Source organism: Triticum urartu, chromosome 1, assembly GCF_003073215.2.
Source record: "Triticum urartu cultivar G1812 chromosome 1, Tu2.1, whole genome shotgun sequence".
Lineage (NCBI taxonomy): Eukaryota > Viridiplantae > Streptophyta > Magnoliopsida > Poales > Poaceae > Triticum > Triticum urartu.
Window position 1 is genome coordinate 532,558,142 of NC_053022.1, and position 21,705 is coordinate 532,579,846.

Consider the following 21,705-nt stretch of genomic DNA (forward strand, 5'->3'; position numbering starts at 1 on the left):
GTGGCGGCCATCTTCATATTGGCGTCCAGATACCTCCTGTCCATGGCGCCGTGGAACACCTCCATGCAGGCGTCGACCGGGGTCATCGCTGCTGGTCCTTCTCGCCGCATCTCTGGCAGGTCTGAGCCGGATGATGGCGGGAAGAAGAGGGCGACGGAGGTAGATAGGCAACGGTGACATCTTCGCTTCGTCTCTACTCCTAGCCGCCGGGGACAACATTTTCTACTATATACTCGATACAGAGCTATACAAGAAATTACAAATGAGATCTTTTTAGCTTAAACAACAACAACAACAAAATGGAATTGCCCAGCATAGTTCAGGCCTGCTAACACCTTTAGAAAATAAATTAATATATCATGCAATGTTCTGACCAAGATGCACCAGAAATAATCTTGTTAAGTGAGTATAAACTATGAAATCAATGCATTGTGGGCACCCTGGGGAATAGATAGATCCGGGCTCATTTTTGCATTATCCGTACAATCTCCTAAGAACAAGCAAAAAAAACAACGGAAAAAAGGAAGCCATGCCTACCATGTGCTTCACAATGAACAAGTGATTATTCTATAAATGGCCTCTTGCCACACTTAACAGCAGTACGGGAAGAACAGAAACAAGTCCAGATCCATTTACCTAACGCTTGCAACCTTTCCAACTTCAATATCTTCTCATCGCTTCTCCTCCCAACTTCAATCCCTACTGTTTGCAGATGATGCATTCTGAAGATTACCAACTAGATATGTTGGAACAGAGGCACTGTCAATGTTTGATAGGGGATTAGGGGTGAAGCTCCATCTCCATTAGTTGCTTGGGTCAATATGTTTGTTTCCACTGCTTGTCCCGGAACGAGAAGAATCAGATGCTGCTGCGAGCGCAACTACAAACCCATCTTCCAAGTGTTTTTTCATGCCTTCAAAAAGACATGATTGCCTCTGTTTCATTGATGCAAGAAGATGAGCTTCCCTGGTGCCTCTGATGTTCTAGGACAGACAACATCGAGAGTAAACCTTGCAATGCAAAAAAAGAGAGCTGGTAACTTTATTTGTGGAAGTTTAACCTCAAGTGATTAAATAAGAGGCAAATTTAGATACTACGCAAAGTTAGCAGGTGGGCAAACTGCGGTGAATCGATCACTTCCAGGTGACCATCTTCTGAGGACTCAAAGTAGACCCTACGATGCCCTGGATCATCTGCTCTACAAGGGCCAAGGAAGAGCCAGTAATTGTAATATCTGCAGTCTGATCCTAAGAGAACAATTTGTGGCTGATGTGCAAATCCTGTGGGTGATCCGTTAGCTCCAGAGTCAGCAATGTAATCCTGACTCCTCAGGCTTCCTGCCTGTCCTTGCATAGAAGAATCAAAACTGTGCGAGCTTCCTGTGTCTATTTACGTACTCATCACTAGATTGATAAATGGTTCTTGTACACTTGTTTATCTTCCCACCTGAGGCATGCGACTGTGCTCTCTGTATGTTAGACAGCACGCTTTGTGTTTACTATGGAAGGCAGTAGAAAACAATTATATAAGATTCTGCAGCTTCCAAACAGGGCATACAAATAGATAATAGAGCATTTGTATAAAGGCTGAGCTTGAACTTGGAACGTGAACACAACAAAGTTTTGCAAGATTGAGTTTCCCAACAACTGGGAAATGGCTATTGTATGTATTTTCACCTCGGATACTTCAAATGAGTTATATACGGTAACTTAAGGCGGGTATTCTCCCCTTAAGATGTTCATATACGGTATCCTAATGAACGTAGTGTCTACTTAAAATGTCCATTTCTGCCTAAAGCCGTAAGGAGAGATGATCATAATATATATAGTTGGGAAGTTGGGATAAACAATTATAAGTGAGATCATTTATGTTCGTTGTGGAGAAGTGAATAAAGCACATCAACACAAGAAGAAAATTCAATGGAGGTAAATTTGCATAAATGAATCAAGTAAATGCTACGGAGATACTCAATCAAAATTATATACAGAAGGGCAGCTATCATCGATATGAACAGTTTATTTCTGATACTACCTGTGGTGATTTGGCAAGTTCAGCAACCTTTAACAAACCGCTTCCTTTCTTAGAATAGTGCAAACAATTCACCTCTCAGTGTGCAAGGACGTGACCCATATTTAACCATTTGAAAAAAAATTCTCCTATAATTGAATAAAAGGATATATGTTACTTTGAAACAAAATAAGTACTCATAGGGGGAATCTATTGCTACAGCATATATACAAATATTGGTAGCTCTAACCTGAAAGGAATGCACACCCACATACAAGTGTTAGATCTAGAATAATGAGGTGTCTCATTAGATCTACAATAATGAGGTGTCCGAAAGGTTGCAAAGCCTGGGGTAGAAAAAGGGGGAAAATACTGTGGTTACAGGATGCAATTTCCTCTTCGAATAAACTCGTAATCGTAACAAAGTGGGTTTTTTAGTACTGGGCCTAGCAAAAGAGAAAACCTGGCATAGTATTTCAACCCAAGTGAGAGAATTCAGGGATTTGATCCATTAATTCACATTGAATTCTTGTTCTCTAACCTGAAAGAGAAACATAGAGGCAAACCATTTAGCTATTGCATTTTTCAGATAAGTTCTTCAAACAGGAAGCAGGTATGCAGGATGACAGTTCTCTTATGCATCCATTCAAGACAATCGCCCTAATGAAGCAGCATCTAATCTGAACTCTATCTAGTTACCCCCCATCGAATCTACAAGAAAAGAAAGCAAGACAATTACTAGCTCAGTGGAACTTAGACTCTGGTCTGCATTCTATGAGAAGTATCACAAGACGAACACCTCAACTGAAACAGAAGTGGTGCTGCAATTGACAAAGTCATGGAACTAAACAAATGGAAATATGAGAAGAACAGCATACTCAGTTTCTTCACATGAAGTTGTATGGTTTATCGGACCATATAGAAAGATAATGATCATGTTGATGTCACACTTATTGCACGATCACAGTTACTCAATGTAATGAATTATGATGAACACAAGTCAGTAGCCTCGTGCTACTAGAAAACAAAGTCGATTCATCCTACGCTGTCATTTATTAGACCCTGTAGGTCCATATTGTTCTTCAAGGAAATCATTAACTTGATATCCAGAGTAGACTGGAACAGGAGCATAACAAAAAAAAATGCACGATAATGAAATGGCTCTACAAATTGCTCAACTCCAGCACTAGTCTAAGACCATATACTTCGACTTCTGAATGCAGCAGCATCATATTCGAAATATAAATTTTACACAATGTGCAACAAACTCGCCAATACCTCTGCCAATATAAATAAGTATAAGACCAACAAGACACAATGAGACTGAAGAAAACTAATAAAATGAACCTACTACTAAGTGTTACACTCATTCAAAATTCATCTATGGACTGTCCTACAGTTCTGAAATGACGCCGCAGCATTGAAGTGTATTTTCCTCAGCAACGAGGAATCCTGGAGGTCACATTTGCACAATAAGAAAATAATACAACAAACTATGCTAATTCCAGGGAGTTTCAACAAAATTTGCACCTTGTCATGGAATGCTTGTGCGAACTCATCAAATGTAAAGGGATGAGCATCCATACTACCAAAATGTATGTAGACAAACAGGACAACCTGCCAAAAATGTTTTTGAATTAACAGATGTTGGACACAGTTTCAACATGAAAACTAGTAGAGGAAAAAGGTGGGCGCACCAAAATTTACTAGCACGACAGTAACACAAACAGTAAGTTCAGAAAGAATTTTTCAGTTAACCAAGTACATATAGGCTATTAAGATTTTTAACAACATGCTTAGGCCATTAATGTTCCAAAAGGACAAATATATTATAGGAGGCGTGTCTACATATACCCGCTACCGAGATGTAACTAAATCTGGTAAACTACTGGTTGGATTCATGAACAAAATTGGTAGCAGTATAGAAAGATTATTGGAGCCAGTCTTGTTCATGACCAGCATAGGACACATACGATCATTCACTATGCAGTAAATTCCATAAGTTAATAGAATATAGAAGTTGGACAGACTGGTCATGAGCTGTTTTTCATTTCATGTAAGGTAAATTCCATCAATGATGATAATACTACTCATGTATTCTCACAGTAATGTATTGCATATAACCTGGAAAAGCCTTTTCACCATTTCAGGTGATGACTCCCAAGGTTTTGTGGGAAATGGTTGTTTCATCCTGACACTTGATGGAGGAAACCTGGCAAGTAAATCTGCAAGAGAAGCACTAACACTTAAGTAAATTGGCTTATATTAGAAAAAAAAATGAGAACAAAGAGGTAGAGGATGATATTACAAACCTTTACAAAGGGGGCAGCCGTGTCTCCCGGTTGAAGAAAGATGATCTGAACATCTTAATGGGTTAGGACCTGCTGGTAACTCACTGAGCTCAAGCTCTTCATCATCAACTAAAGTAGCCTGTTCAGTTTGTAGTTCTGACGATTCTGATTCATCAACTGAAACATGGCACTCCACTCGAGGATGCTCTTCAAATCAGCAACTGCTACATGGCACCTAAAATAGCGAGAAATCACCGTGAGTGTTCTACACAGAAGGCAGACTAAGTTCCACTTAACCAGATTAAAAAATGTCAAATTGCAATATCTCCAAATGACTGCCATTTAATAGCTTTGCCTGTCAGACAAAGTTCCCTGGCTTTTAGGAGCTATACTGAAAAATGTATACTGAGTAGACAGATTAGAGGATGTGAATAATTTTAGCCAGTTTGGGCCTGGCAAGCCCCTTTCAGCCTGATCATCCATTACAAATGATACACATATAATAATAAAAACACAGATAAAAACTGTTGGAAACAAAGCTCATAAAATACTTAAAACTGCCTAGTCAAAAGTCAAATTTTCAATGTGTAACCCAATAGCAATGTCATTTTGATGACAGTCCATATACAATTCGAAATTCAATTAAATATTAGATGCGTGGGGATGAGATACAGAAACAATGTAACAATGTATGTTGATAAATGAGAACAGCAATTGTTAAACTTTGAAAGTCTTTGGACAGAAGGTCAAGAAATTAATCTCTGGATTTTGAGGTAACTATTAGGAAAAATATCTCAATCTTTGACAGGCTGTTTCTGTGGGCTTCTTTCTTATAGCTCAATATGAATGAAAGACGTTCACTGCCAAGAAAACTCTCTTTTCCCTCGCATCTCAAGGTGGACTCTAGTGCTATTCCTTCAAATTCGGCTAATATGCCAACCTACTGAGGAAAAAAAGATGGGTCTTATATGCCAATCAGCTAACATTAGTGTGAGAACAGTCACTGGCCGGTGCTTTTCATACCTGCATGTTCTTCTTCATCAAAACACCATCTTTATCTCTCTGGTTTAACATTTTTGTCTGATATATTATTTCCATAATTCTGCATTGTCGCCATGTACCTTTAGGATGAGAACCAAAGATACACTATAAGAAGCAAAACAGAGTAAAAGGAAGAACATCTTTATTTGAAGCGTAACATTACTTTTTGATTGCTATGCAGCGACCAAAACCTCGATCAAGGGATGATCTATTCATTACAATTGCATCTTCAATATCATATCCACTGTAACTCATGACAGCAACAGTTGCATTCTGCCCAGCCCCAAGCTTATCATATCCCACCTGGAAAGAAATGCAGTACAATGTGTGATACATAAAAATTAAAATGAGGATGGGAGAGGAGGGGGAAGGTGACGGACCAACTCGATTATTTTCATTGCAAGCAGGGGATACTGCGCAGACACTAACAAATATAGTAATGCTAGAAATGGCAGAAACAAGATAAATCCAAAACATCCTTTCAGAACAAAAATAGATGCAGATCACAAACAAAATACTCCCAATACAAACTAAGGGTGGAGCCTGCCACAAGGTGTATTATTTATACCATTCGCAATTTCAGGTACATCCACAGAAAGAGCACCATACTCACCGACTAAGACACCTAAATTACGAGACTGAACAATATAACCACTGTTTGCTTCACGTGAGTAACCAAAATATAAGATGAAGAGAATTATCGTCAACAATGTACAGCTGAAAAGGGTGTTACAACTTCTGGAGGGGCAAATTAACTCAGCAATGGTGTCACAGGATAGTCAGGTTTGGGGGGGGGGGGGGGGGGGATGCAGTTATATGACCTCTCCTAGATAACATGGAATACTAATACTAAGAATGTCATATCACTGCAAACAAAATGATCACAGGATACTACTGAATACGACATTTTCATAATATTTCTGTCACATGCCACAATTGCTATATAGCAAACTGATTCCATAAGGGAAAACAATGTCAACACAAGCTGATTTTCTCACATTTGTTATGTAGTGAGAATGTTTTTATCAAGCTGCTAAATATTATATATCTGAAGATCTTACTGTAGAACTGCACGTACCAGCCAGTTTACCCAAAAGATCAAGCTGATGGGGATTGGGGAAAGGTGGGATATGCATTTATACTTAAACATTAACCTGCAATTCTCTTGTGTTGAAACTAAGCTTGCAACAGTAGTTTCATTCTTTGGTACATAAGGCAGCATATAACAAGCTTAAACTAATAAATTCTAACTAGTACCATCCTAGATAGAGATGAACAACATGAGTTTGAAGCTTCTTTCGTAACTCCCAGCTCGCATACCACATTAATGAGCGAACAGCCCTAAGATGGAATAAGCCCACTAATATACCTAATGTACCCCCAGCAATATGATGAGAAGCTATTCCCCAAAGTCTGGAGATAAAGTATTGACTTCAGACATTAATGAATTTATTATATAAGAGGGTTATCCGTCAGAACAACAACCGATTCTTTTAGTTAGGTTTGACTTAATTAGGTAATTTCCCAGGAAGTGGCAGTATTGAGTAGAATCAGTTTCTGTTCTTGCTATTTGATATTCTCAAAACACACTGTTTATTCCTAGGAAAGTAGGAATACAAATTTTCATTAGCATGATGCTAGCACTCATGGTAAGCTAGTAGAAATCAAGAGAAAACAAACAATACTTGCTTCTCATTTACAAATGCTTACAGATCACACTGTAAGTTGCTATTTCAATGCAAGTTCCACATTGTAAATCTGCATGTATCGAGTCAAAAACTCCGTAGCTGCTATTTCAATGCACACAAAGTCGTATCTTGTATGAAATTGCACCCAGATACAATTGGTGAACAATTTGATTCCAAGTACACAAGTAAAAGAAAATGTAGAGTGAAGTGCACTGTAGGTACCTGAACTATTTCAGGGGTGTCACGTAGGCGCTCCGACTATGAAAATCATCATCCAGGTCCCCAAAGTGCAGTAAGTGTGTCATCGAGGTCTAAATTCAGTTCAACACTAAAGTAGTCCGAGGACTTCTATTTTGCCTAACATGACACACTTACTGTATTTCAAGGACCTGGATGATGATTTTCATGGTTTGAGGACCTACATGACACCCTTGAAATAGTTCAAGGACCTACTGTGCACTTCACTCGAAAATGTAGCCTTTTATTTTTGAGGAAATATCAACAATCTAGTTCTACAGAAGACTTGAATACACCTACATACAGGAGCTACCAACCAAAGGTATGTCCTCAAATTGTAAGCTATTAGCTAGTATTGCTTCTAAAGCTCTTAACAGGTTAAAGCAACAATTACCAGATTACATACCCAAGTACACACTCAAATTTCTGATAGGAAGCGATTTTCCTAAACCCTAAACACTAAACCAGATTACATACCCAAGTACACACTCAAATTTCTGATAGGAAGCGATTTTCCTTTGAAGCATCAGATTACTTGTGTATAAGTGTTGTAACTGTTGTATAAGAGATATCATCAATCCAAGCTCGTATGCCTTTGTTAATTTATCATCCTAGCTCTTGAGTAGTACTCCATCCGGAAAAGAATGTCGAGCCATAGTTCAATTTATTTTTTGCAAAAACCCCCTCATACATCTAACTCTCCTACTCATCACCCCGTCTCCAACTTCCCCCTTCCCCCGTCGCCACCATCGGGAGCTTCCACAAGCGCAGCTGCCGTCGGGCCTGAACCTTCCCCGCGCGCCACCAGGCCCAGCTCGCAGGACCAGCGCCGCCGCCGCATCCCTGCATCACGCATACGGCCGCCGCCACCTCGTCGGAGCCCCCACCGCTGGCCTACATCTCCTTTACCGCGCCGGCTCCCATCTCTCCTCAGTGCGGCACAGGTGGTGGCACACGTTGAAGAGAGGGCGTACAGGAGGCGCGCCCCGAGCTCCCCGCCGCCATCTATCCTCAGTGTGGATCAGTGAGAAAGGAGTAATCTGCGGTTCCTCTGGCTGCGTTGGCCATGATCCCTCGGTCTCCTCTATTGATTCCCCAGCGCCGCCAATGCTCTTTGCTTAAGCTGTTCTCTGTGACTAATTTCGGTAGAATTTTGGTTGCAGGCGACCGCCGCCGCCGCCTCCCGCCTCCACTGCTGCCTCTGCTGGTACTCCTCCCGTGAAATTACTTTCAATTGAGCAAGAAACAGTAGTATGGATCAGTGAGAAAGGCAGAAACAATAGTCATTCAGAGAAAGGCAGAAACAATAGTGTGGATCGGCAGTGAAAGGCAAAACAGAGAAAGCAATAGTGTGGATCAGTGACATCATTCATTTTTCAGAATATCCTTCAGAGATCTGAATGACTATCATGATATGCCAATAGGATCTGAATTCTGAAATGGCATGTTGTTATATGCCAATAGGAGCACTTCCAAAAATCAGTGATCTTGACAGTCACTAGGAGTACTTAATTCAAATGACAGGAGTAACTGGATTTTGTTTACTGAATTTTGGAGTATCATGCATATGGTAAAAGGACCAGTGCACAACTTAATTTAATTATTACTCCTACAACTACTACAGATGCTATATATACCAGCAGTTAAAAAAGGTTCAGAGCAGACTTCACATGGGAGTGTCAGAGAATTGGCTGGAAACAGCTCTTTGTTTAACTTATTTGGCCTTCCTAAATGAGTGAACAAAGTAAACCCAATCAAGAATTTGAGATAAGGATGTCATGATCCCTTGCAGTGGCAACTATAGATCTATATCTGATTGATTTGCAACTAAATTCTAGCCCCTCTGAATTATGAGCCTGAATGCACAGCAAGTAGTAATTTTAAAAAGTACAGCAAGGAGTAGCATCCATATGTTTAAAAAGCAATTCAGCTCTATTTCTGTGTGTATCCATATGCTCAATTCAGCTCTACTCCCATCTCTAGATAAATAAAAAAGGAGTAATCTGTACTGTTATTTCACAATAAACTGCAAATTTTCAGCACCAAACCAGAAAAATTATCTCGAACGATTATGGCCTGAATTGCGACAGTACTGAAAACATGCAAACATGCCTAAAGGTTCAGTGTTTCACTACTGAAGTGGGGTTAAAGGTTCAGTTTTTTCCAGTGTATTGACATTGTCTAAAGGTTCAGCACATTGAAGTACATTCAGTGTTCGGTGTTCAGCAAACAAATGAAGGTTCAGTGTTCAGCAAACAAATGAAGGTTCAGTGTTCAGCAAACAACTAAAGGTTCAGTGTTTCACTACAATTGTCACTTTGCAGTTAAAAAAACTCATGAAGTGGGCAAAGTTGAAACCTCCAGGCAACAGTTCAAACAGAACATCAAACATGTTTTGCCCAAGAAGTTCATATCAAGCCTAGGAGTATTTGGTTACAGTTAAGTGTTATAAATTCAGGTGTCCATTCAGTTAAGTGTTGTATAAATTCAGTTAAGTGTTATAAATTCAGTTAATCGACTCTGCTTGCCACATCTTTTTCAGCAGGGAGATGATGCTACTGTCTGAACAGAGACTACTGAACTTTGCCTAAAAGAGTTGCCGATTTAAAAGTCCTAGTGACTGCGAACCCAAAATTCATCCTCTGGTGGTTGAGGCACTGAATCTCACGCGAGAGGAAAGTCACCATGACCCATTTTGTTCCGTTCTGCTTTTGAAAGCTAGTTGCCGTTTTTGATGTGTAATCTGTCAGCGTCTACTAACCACGCACACACATCGAATTGTCCAAAGACATTTCTAGCTGAACTCTTGGAGGTTCTCTGCCTTCCACATCTTTTGCAACAGTGATATGCTACTGTCTGAGATTGCTGAGCTAATGGGCAAAGTAAGAAGAAAGAGGGGATGATGATCTAGCTCACCAGCTTTCCATGAGAACCTTCTCCTGGTTCATGAGCACCAGCGCCGACATGGAGAAGCTGTCCTACTTGGGGATGAGGAACTTGCACACGGGCACAGCGCCGTACAGCCGGGAGAGGCGGCTGTCCTTGCCCTCCTCCACCGTGTACGACACCACGTTGTACGAGGCCAGCAGCCGGAGCATGTGGTCCACCATGTCCGCCGCTTCCCGGTTCGCCACGGACGGGAGCTTGGCAGCCACCGCTGCAGGGGTCAACAACTTGCTGCCGGCAGCCATCAGGGTCTCGAGTAGTCCCAGCTCGATGGCGTTCTTCAAAGACGAGGCCAGCAGCCGGAGCATGTGGTCCACCATGTCCGCCGCTTCCGGATTCGCTGCGGACGGGAGCTTGGCGGCCACCTCGGCAGGGGTCAACAACTTGCCGCCGGCAGCCATCAGGGTATGCTACATGTCGTTAAAATAAGAACAAACTAATAAAACTATAACACCAAACAGATTATATGAACCATCCATGATACTGTATGTAAGTTTTCAGTTCCTTCCATTCCCCACCACGATTCTGTATGTCACATGGCATCATTAAAATTCTGTTGTCACAATTATTTAGCAGTACAAAACTCCCAACCAGAGAGGTAAATTATGCCTCATGGTGTGCTGCAGTTCAGTACCCCAGGTCCTAACCAATTCAGTCATCCGCATGGCATCATCTAATTTCAGCATGTCACACTTACTTAGTTAATCTATGACAGCGAACTACTAATAAGAACCATTCATGGTATTGTGCCAGGACCATACAACAGACCGGCATCTTGTTTATAATTAGAGGGTTATGAAGAAACCATGAGGAAGCCAATAGCATGATCTCCAATTATAATTCTGATGGTCTAAACAAATTTCAGCAGCAATGATATGTCCAGGTGGTTTACACCCATTTGCACCACTAAACGAAGAGGGAGGCATGTGGGTCATTACCTTTTAGTCCAGCCTGGAGCTTGAGGGTCGACCTTGCCTGTTGTCTGAACCGAAACTGCAAGCATCACTATCTTCATGGTCTTGAATCACTGCGCGCTGCTCGTCGGTTGCCCTGTTGAATCCTAGTCACAGTACTCCCAGTTCCTCATTGTCCGCTCGATGGCCGAGATCTAGGGCCGCCGCCAAAATCACTCTTGGCTGTGATGGCTGCCCCAACGAGGCTGAATCCAACCCAATCCTGGACTGCAAGCTGTCAGCAGTAAAATTTGAGCAGATCCTTGCAAGTACGCCTTTGCCCAACCTGTGCGCTTCATCTTGCAAATTCCAGCATCCATCAAAGCTTGGTCTCCTTCACCCATCTTAAGCCAGCAAAGGCTCTTAGTTGAGTACAGTGTTGCATCATCTGGGCAGCGGTCTGCTGCCTACATTAACAAACAAACAAAAAGTCACCACATTGGCTTATTAACTGCTATGACCCACATATACTACTGCGCTGTTCTCAGGTACGTACACAAGAAAATTGCCAGGGCAGGTTACCACTAGACTAGAGTTAAGGTGGTAAACTGGGCACTGATTACCTGAGAAATCAAATAATTGATACACGCTAGGATGCTGAAATTAAGACCCATTCATCCAAACAAGAGCTTAATTTGTTCCTCTGTCCTCTCTATCCAACAATTAGTATAATAAGATAAACTATTGACAATTTTCTATAACAGATATACTACTTGATGGTTTTATGCCAGAGTTACAATTGAAATTTTGAAGCAAATCTACAGTGATGTCCTACTGGGTTTTCTGTTACTAATGCAGAAAACCTTAGTAGCGTTGGCACAGCAGAAATTGCTTTCTGTAACAGCCATGCAGGGGATTTGCATCAATAGACTTTCTAAACATAAATGCAATCCTTATAGAAAGAAAATTAAAACAGCAAAAGAACAAATAAAGGACGCACATACACTTTAATGTTACTAAATTCTTACTAGAGATTCAAAATAATAGAAAGCATGTCAACTCTCAATTTAAAGCTTTGGTTATCACACAACAGCAAATTAAGTGTAGGCTAACTGGCTAAGATATGGTGCAAGTGCAATAATATACCATAGAGTAAAGTTTGACTGCAGTAGCATAATCGTTTCTCTTATTTGCCTTGCTTTCTTCTAACTTGAGATCAGCTGGATTCATGTTGTTCATGGAGTTATCCTGAAACAGCACACAAATCATTTGGCACAAGTAATGAGGATGTGTGGTAAGGAGATAAGACTTACATACTTACATGAGCTATATCAGAAGGGCATGAGAAAAAAATTAAAAGACAAAATATTTATGATGTGAACATTTTATTGATCCAGTTCACTCATTTATATGACTGCACAATAAACTGCTTATTTCACATACCACAGTAAACTTCACATCACATCCTCACACAAAGAATTGAGTACCTATTATTAAGTTATAAGGGCATGCTGAAGAACCTATAGAAAGGAACTTATATTGGCAGTGATGTCTCAAGTTATACCTCCACCGATGGCATTGATTTCACCAAATGAATTATCCATCAACACTCCAGTCCCGCGCATATGGAGTACGTGAAGTTACTCAAAGAAGGATCTCAACATATTTCTGTCTATTGTTATATGCAGCAATTTCTATTGGAAGATGGCCAAACTGTTATAAGAATAAAACAAAGATAAGTTTCACTGGAGCATTTGCAGAATGGTAATACAAAATAACAGAAGCACAGCCAAGGAATGAAGTGTGAACACAAGGTATATGATAATATATTTAGATATTCAACACTATGGTTCAAATAAAGAAGAAAAAAGAAACCCGTTCAGTTTTAATACAGCAACATCTTAAAGCAGTAATTACACATCTGACAAGAACTTCAGAAGATAATGCCTCAAAGCACTGAACAAGAACTCACTTATCATTCCACCAAATTATTGTCAGACACTCCAGAGACATCATCTTGTACAGATTCGCATCGTTCGTAAATGGTAGAAATATAAAATATTAACCACAAGGTTTGCACTTCAATTGGAACACCAGGTATGATGGTATATGGATCGATTGTGCATCTAAGAATAATGGTGTAAATTCATCCCTTCATGGTCACCAAGGACCAACCGGAATCATTAATGGACTTCTTAGGCTTTGAGGGTGAAAATAACAGATAACTAAGCTTTGCTTAGCCTTAACAACACAGCATGGTTTTGCATTAGTTTCTTAACATAATATTGCTGGAGTGAAAGTTAAAACTTACATCATTACGAACATCAGGATCTGCACCAGTAAGCACTTGTAGAAGTCAGTTAAGCCATTGTTGGCAGCAATTGTTAAGGGGGTTACAGTGCCAACACCCTTCACCTCAGTGCCAGCCTAACACAAGAAATGTTGCAAAGACACTTCTAAATAAGCATGACATCATTTATACTCCTTCCTTTTTCATGTGATACTTATCAAGAGTTCAAAAGATGTCAATGAAATGAGATGAATGCACCATACCTTAATCAGAAGCTTCACACATTTCAGCGAGCCAACATTGAGAGCCACAATAAGAGGTGAATAGGCAGTGTTGAATACCTTGTTACACTGAGAAGAAATATTAAGAAAATCAGTACCCTTACATGATGAATGTTCGGGAACATGTTTGATCTTTTTATCATTGAAATAGAGATATCTTTGTTAATATGGGCAGTTGACAAAGAGAAAGTAGTACCAGACAAAACAATCATGAATTTACTGATGTGGATCCTGTTAACCTAAGAAGGAAGGGTACATAAACAAGTGACGTACATCTGCATGGTGGTCCAACAAAATCTTCATAGCACCAACCTGCTTACAGAAAGCAGCCATATGCAGTGGTATCCCGGTATCACACAATGAATCAACATTGGCCCCTTCTGAGAGCAAGGCTTTTACTATTTCACAATTTCCTGAATGAGAAATACAAAGTAGGTTATTAATTCATAACAATATGGAAAACAATAGGTTATTTGCATAATACATAATATCCAACAGGTTATTTGGCATTGCTGCTGCTGCTGTTATTGTGACAGTACTTTTTGTTACTGAAAGCTTGTTAATATCATTTTATCATGGGCATATGCTGGAGACAGTTACCTTAGGGATCAAAGTTTCCAAAGCAATATGTGCACTTAGCTAGTTGTATTGGAATACTACCTCCGTTCTCAAATAAATGACATGCTAGAATGTGTGCAGTGAACTTGAAAAAAAAAACTTTTCATTTATACCACCAGCCTATGTCAATGACATGTAGGATCAGGCCCTATCTGTCATTGACACAACCTGGTTTTGTAGATGAAAGTTGCACCATAAGTGATGGTATGGATGAAAATAGTTACTCCACTTGCAGATTTATTAGGATTTCGCACATGAAAATGACCATGGATTTGTCATGAAAAATACTTCAATGTAACAAAACTTTTACTAACAAATAGTTATGAAAAGTAATGGCCAAACATGTTTGACTGAGACCGTGTCAATGTCCTCTAAATGGCAAGTAACAATGAACAGAGACAGTAATTAATGAGTATAAATTCTAAAATGTGTTTAAACAATTTAGGAACCCACGTGGTACCAAGTTGTCCAGAAAATAGGAGTGTATAGCCTCACACTTCTTTGCTAGATATCTTTGCTGTATATAAACATTGAAATCTGCGGAAGACAATTAGTGTGAACTACACCTCCAATGTTAAGAGGTTCATTTTATTACGTTTTTCATGCAACATAAGATTTGGATATGTATTCATTTACCTTAGGAAGTAACTGTAAAATAACTAGGTTGGAAACATCAGGAAAATTATTGCAATGAGAACCAAATAATCAAAGAAGGTACTATACGAATGTGGCATCACTCACTTATAAATGTATAACCAGCAACAGTAACTGTAAATAGTGGCTGTAAACAAGTCCATATTTGTTATCTTACAGCTGATAGGGACGTAAACAAGATAACTTCTGGATTGACATAATTGAATAGATGTCAGTGAAATACCCACAACAAGTATGAATAGTGACTTGAAACAAATTCATATTTTACTTTGTTTTCCTGACACAATAAATTATATCACTTCTGAATTTACCTATACTGAATTTATGTCAATGCAGCTCATTTTGAGACAAGGAATACATAATTCATGATACATACACACACGCGCATTGATAAAGGGTGTTTTTTAGACTTAAAAGATAGCAATTAATAAACAACTCATTTGTCACAGAAACATCTCTAAATGCTCAGATGACACTGTCATATCTATGCACATGCACAACCAATTACGACATGGGCATTTTCTACCTTCTTACTTATAATGTACATGATCCGTTTCAAGTTTCATTACATCACCCCAGAACACACAAACAAAGAATTTGAAGACACAGAGGAACAAGATAAGCACATGTAGGGAGAGACCTCCTGCAGCAGCCAAATGGAGAGGCGTAGACCCTTTTCCATCGGGCTTATCTGAATTAGCACCATGATCAAGAAGATACCGGAAAGTCTCCAGAGTGCCAGCAATAATTGCATTAGCCAGAGGTGTATAGCCTATCAGGGACATCAAAGAGAATAAACTGAATAAGAGACTCATAGACGAAAATTGCCCAAGAAATAGAAGAAAATCATGTAAAGGTTTTGCGATATAAACATGCATCTGTTTCCAGAATACACATACAAACATTTTACATACAACATCACATTCAGAAGTCAGAACTAGGAGGACAGAAATTTTAGGTTCCCTTTAAAAGTAATCATACATGAAAATATCTTGGCTCAAGGCACTCACACTTTCATTTTAATGATCCACAGTAGAATGAATCACCAAAAGATTAAAAAGGATAAAGAATTGAAAAGCCTAGGCTATAAGCGCCCAAGTCATGTGTATAATCAAACAAGTGTCATATGATTCCACTTCAATATGTACATATTATGCAAGTGCCGTGATGCCAAGATACTTTGTTACACAATACAAAGATCAGATACTACAGGTCGTTTAAAAGCCAGAGTATATTCATAAACAGCATTAAACAAGAAATAATGGAGGAGTTTGGAGTTCGTTGTTGATTCATCCAAATCAAAAGGTTTCTGTCAAAACAGTATACACTGCATCTGGAATAAATGAACTTCATGAGATTAATGCAAACAAAGGAGTTAGATGTATGTTTCAAAAACAGGGCCAATTGACAAGTTAAGCCTTAGATTTCTCAACAAAACAAGATAAATCCAGTCCCATTTTTGGCATAAATTAGTTCAATTCCCAGGCATATATAAGCTGACTTTACATAAAATTTCCCTCCAATTAAGGTAATCTACAAACCATTTTCTATGATAGTAGTTTGTAGACTGCCAAAACTAGAAAAATGAAACATGGAAACGACAGAAATAGAGGCATGGTTACTCATGATTGATTACGCATCGTGCAGACCGCATGAAATTCAACCCAATCTGATAGCCATCCTCATGGTAAGTGATCAGTCCCTCCCATTGCTTGGTGTCAAGGAAGCAGACAACCAAACAGCCAATCCATCACATCTGTCAAGAGGAGCTCAACGAAACCAACCTCCAGTCATCTACTCTAGTCTAGGGGGGAAGAAAACAAGGGTCTTGCTTTCGTAAGAGGAGGGAGGGAGACCAAGTGCCCACCTGTCTCGTCGGTGGAGCTCCTCGACCAGACCAGGTACACGCACACCGGCATCCTCCCACGGCGCGTGGCCAAGTGCAGCGCCCCGGCGCCGCGGAGCTTCACGGCCTCCGCCGCACCCCTGAGGCGTCCCTTCCCGCCGTCCAGCGCGCTCGCGGCCCCTGCGTGGAGACACGGACCCAAAAAAAATGGAAAAAATCTCCCAAAATCGGCGCTCGATCGAGCACCCAGAACCCAAAATCCGCGGGCGGAGCAGGATGCGAGCACGTACTCTTGAAGAGCTAGAGGTTGCCTTCGGCCGCCGCCCGGAGACGCCGCCGCTGCAGTGCACCGGGACCTGCAGGGGGAGAAGAGGGGTCGGGTGTTAGCGCTGGGGTTCATCCGCAGTTTATCAGGGGCCGGGCATGGGTTTGGGGGAGGAGGTCGCTTACCGGAGGCGAGGGGCGGCGCCATGGCCGCTGCCAGAGAGTGTGTCGGCGGTGGATTGGTGGGAGTTGGTAAGATTTTGGAGCGGGCTGCCTAAGGCCGGGCCGGGCTCGCAAAAAACCCAACCTGCCCGAGCCCAGCCCGAAGCCTGATACTTTTCAAGTTCGAGCCCAGCCCAAACACAGGCACGAAACCCAACCCCCGGCCTGAATGACACTTTTCATGCCTCCCGGGCATGCCCCTCCCGAAGGCCAAGCCCGGCCCAAAGCCGGATACTTTTTCAAGCCCAGCCCAAACATACTCCCGAAGATCGAAAACCCAACCTGATTGACACTTTCCATGCCTTTGGGTGCACACCCGGCCCAAACTATATTACGTGATTGAAAATGAGGCCTGATCTCGACTCAAATGTCAAGACCAACTCAGCCCAGCCCAGGTTTTTTGACCGGGCTCGGGCCGGGTTGTCGAGCTAGATTGTCTGTCCATCAAGCACCTAGAGAAAAAATTGACATCTATAATTTTTTAAATCGTTGCATCCTAAATGTGCTGCCATATCTCCTTTCTCTAACTGTTTTATATTGTTCATATTCTTTCTGTTTCTTTCCTGCGGCCTAACCGCCTCCCTCCCCCCTCCCCCCCGGGCATCTGACTAGCATTGCCACACGCCGCCTCATTGGTTGCCCTCCTCCCATCACCGTCTTGGTCGACACGCCCACCCATCCTGTACCCCCTCTTCCCATATGAAGAGCCCCAAGGACCACACGTCCCTGCCTCCCTCGGTTGGTGGTTGATGGTGGCCCCACGCCATGTTGGCACACCTACTCAAGACCGTGTTTGTATACAAACGCGATTTGCATCGTATATGCACACCAAAGCAAAGTTAAGGCATTAGTTTAATGTATGTCGCAAGTTTTAGCAGTAAACTAACTTTTCACTCCAAGTTTTAGCGTCGGTGGTGTAAATTGACTCTTAATTTGGAGTGCATGGATTTAACCAAGAATTGGCCCGAGGAGGAAAGGTGCCACGTCACCTTGACTTGCCCTACAAGTAGGCTAATGTTGGCACCCTTAGTGTGCAATGATTTCCAACAATTATTCTCAAAGGGAGTAACTTCCTTGTGAAAAAGCAATGTCGGCTGGAGATGAAGGCAAGGCCTCTGCTACGCTAGCAGTAGGACTGAGTGGGTTGGTGGGAGTTGGTAGGATTTTGGAGCAGGCTGCCTAAAGCCGCGACGGGCTTGCAAAAAAAACCGACCTTCAAACTCTAAGTCCGAGCCTCGTCCGAAGCTTGATATTTTCCAAGTCCGAGCCCGGCCCAAAACCTGGCCTAAATGACACTTTCCATGCATCTTTGGCATGACCCTCACAAAGGCCGGGCTTGGCCCAAAGCCGGATACTTTTCAAGTCCAAGTCCAAGCCCAGCCCAAGCATGCTCCCGAAGCCCAAAAACCCGACCTGAATGACACTTTCCATGCATCCGCGTGCACGCCCAGCCCAAACCATATTATCTACTTGAAAATGAGGCCTGGTCTCGACCCAAATGTCAAGCCCAACTTGACCCGGCCTAGGATTTTTTACCAGCCTCGGGTCGGGTCGTCCAATTGGACTATCTATCCATCAAGTACCTTAAAAAGTTTGGCATCTGTAATTTTTAATCCGGTCGTTGGATCCTGAATGAGTTGCCATATCTCCTTCCTCCAACTGTTTCTATTGTTCAGCTTCTTCCCATTTCTTCCCTGCAACCTACCCCCCCCCTTCCCCGGCATCTAACTAGTATTGCCACACGCCGTCTCACTGGTTGCCCTACTCCCATCATTGTCTTGGTCATCACCCACACCCATACTTGCACCCACTCCTCCCATATGAAAAGCCCCAAGGACCCCCACAAACCCCGTGCTCGACCCGCACCCGTCAAATTCGGACTTGCTTCCGCTCATGCATAGCTCAGCCATGCCGTGGCCCCTTTTGCCCTCATGTTTTCGCAGAAAAAGTGACTGCCGCCCAAAAAAAATTTATGAACCATTTTGCAAACGAAAAAATAAACATATTCAATTAGAACCTTCCACGAGGATGGATTGTGATGTTATATTTTATATTAATTCCTTGAATTGAGGTGTTAAGTAAAAATTTCATAGGACTTTAGGATCCTCGGTCGTTTGTTATCTATTATTGTCGTAAGGTGAAGGCGTTATCTCCGCCATTGATCATAACAGAACCAAAAGTCTTGGAATTTACAAATTGGCAATAGATGTAAATTGAGTATCTCCTGATCTAAAGCAAAAGTTTTTTTTGGAAAAGGATGGGAGCCCCCTGGTTGAATCGAGCTTGAGTACGATGTGAGACCCGGGGTGTCAACGGGTGTTTGGCCTTTTGCAGACCGCCTTGTTCAATCTTCGAGACAGGACCATTAGCATGTGAGACAAACATGTCACTGTAACATCAACACAGTACGCTAACCTCTTGTGTGGTAATACGGCATCATTCGGTCCATGAAAACTCAACAAAATAACAAGGAACAAAGGAAGACGCTACAAAGAAAACGGCACGGCAAGATGCACGTTTGCTTCTTAGCTAACTTTTTTTTAATAATACATTTTTTATTAACTTACAAAAATAATACACGGTTTAGATATTTGTCACAAATAATACGGCGTTTGCTTGCGGTAAGACGACTGGACCTAATCGTCTTACCTGTAGATGATTAGTGTCCAGTCGTCTCACAGCAAGTCGTCCTCTCTGAAAATGATTAGTTTCAGTCGTCTTCCCTGAAGATGATTAGTTCCAGTCGTCCTCCCTAAAAATGATTGAAACTAATCATCGTACCCGTGGCTAATTAGTTCCAGTCGGCTTACCCTAACACGATAGCTGCATGCAAGCAAATTTGTGAGCTAATGGAACTGTATTTCGTCCCATAATTGTATCTCAGCACCCTCGCTTGAGCCTGGCCTAATTGTCCACAACACTTCTTCATAACCGTGTTCCCGGGAACCCTTTCCCGCCATCTTCTTTCCTGCCAAAATCTGCCTTTCCCGCCATCTTCTTTCCCGCGAACCCTTCTGTTCCCGCCATTGTCTTTCCCGCCAACCCTTATGTTCCGCCAACTTCTTTCCCGCCAACCCTTATAACCCCCCCCCCCCCCCCCCCAGAAAGGTTGGTAAGTAGTGCATTGTAGTCTCGTCAAGATGTCCCATTATCCTCATTATCCTTTCGATCGTAGTTTCCACCCGGGTATGTCGAAATGTCTTCTGAGATTAGCCAGCAATTTCAAGATGACAATAGGATAATTCAATGGGACGAACTTATCAGTAGTGACACCATACCGAATGAGTTGGCTCATGCATTAAGTAGGTGCGGGTGGCCTGCAAGGACCTTTGAGGAGATACGGAAAGAACTTCACAGGTTGCATGTAAGGTGGAAGAAGCAACATCATAAGAGTGCAACTTTCCTAACAACCGCAACAGAGCATGCTTATTTATGGACTGACGAAAGCGAAGACGAAGACAATATCTTCATGCCGAGCAGCAAGGTCAAGACACCCGCATCGTCGAAGGGCAAGAGTGCCTCGTCGTCGAAGGGCAAGAGTGCTGCATCGATGGAGGATGACGATGATGTCTTCATGTAGTTTGTATGTTGTATTATCTAAGCTAAGTCGTACCATTTAATTTTGATTTACTTGTATCTTAATTATCTCTAGCATTCTCTCCTGAAATGTAACTTGATTAACAATGCGAATGAATAGAAATATGTCTCTCGCATACATAGGTAGAATATGTCTTTCGCAAACATAGATAGATATATGTCTGTCGCATACATAGGTAGAATATGTCCCTCGCATACAAAATATTACCGGAGCAAATAACATCTACAAGAGAAAATGTCTGTAAAATTATACCCTTGAAGCGTGCGAAGCAACGATGACGAACGGCGGCCTTCAATCACCGGAGCCAGAGCTTCACCTCCACCACACCGCCGCACCTTCACCTCCACCTCCAGCACCAACACAACATTCACCACCTCCACCAATATGCTCACCACCACCTCCACCAAAATGCTCACCACGACCACCACGAGCTACCCCATCACTAGATCGATGTCTCCCTTGCCTCCACCAACTATCTACAACGTATCTATGGTGGCAAATCAGAAAAAAAAACCCGGCTCAATTTGATGTACAAATGGGTTAGTTTTTGGGTGGGAAAGAGAAGAAAGGAAGAACAACAAAGAACAGAGGAAGAGGAGGATAAGTGAACGAGGAGGAAGAGAAGCGGGGCGACGCGCGGGGCTGGCACCCTGTCGTCCAACAGGCGGACGATCGTCCAGAGGGAGGACGACAGGCCCGTGTCGGCTGGGCCCCGGGCACCGACATCCCATGCCGGGACGAGGGGGGATGGTGCGGCGTGGTCGGGCCAATCGTCGGGTGCCACGTGGAAGACCGACCACCTGTCGTCCTCCGATAGGCCGACGTGGTC

At 42.0% G+C, this 21,705-nt stretch overlaps 1 pseudogene; it reads right to left on the reverse strand.

The window, feature by feature from the left end:
• Positions 1-379: 379 nt before the first annotated feature.
• Positions 380-17,279, reverse strand: LOC125526655 (annotated as a pseudogene).
• Positions 17,280-21,705: the final 4,426 nt, after the last annotated feature.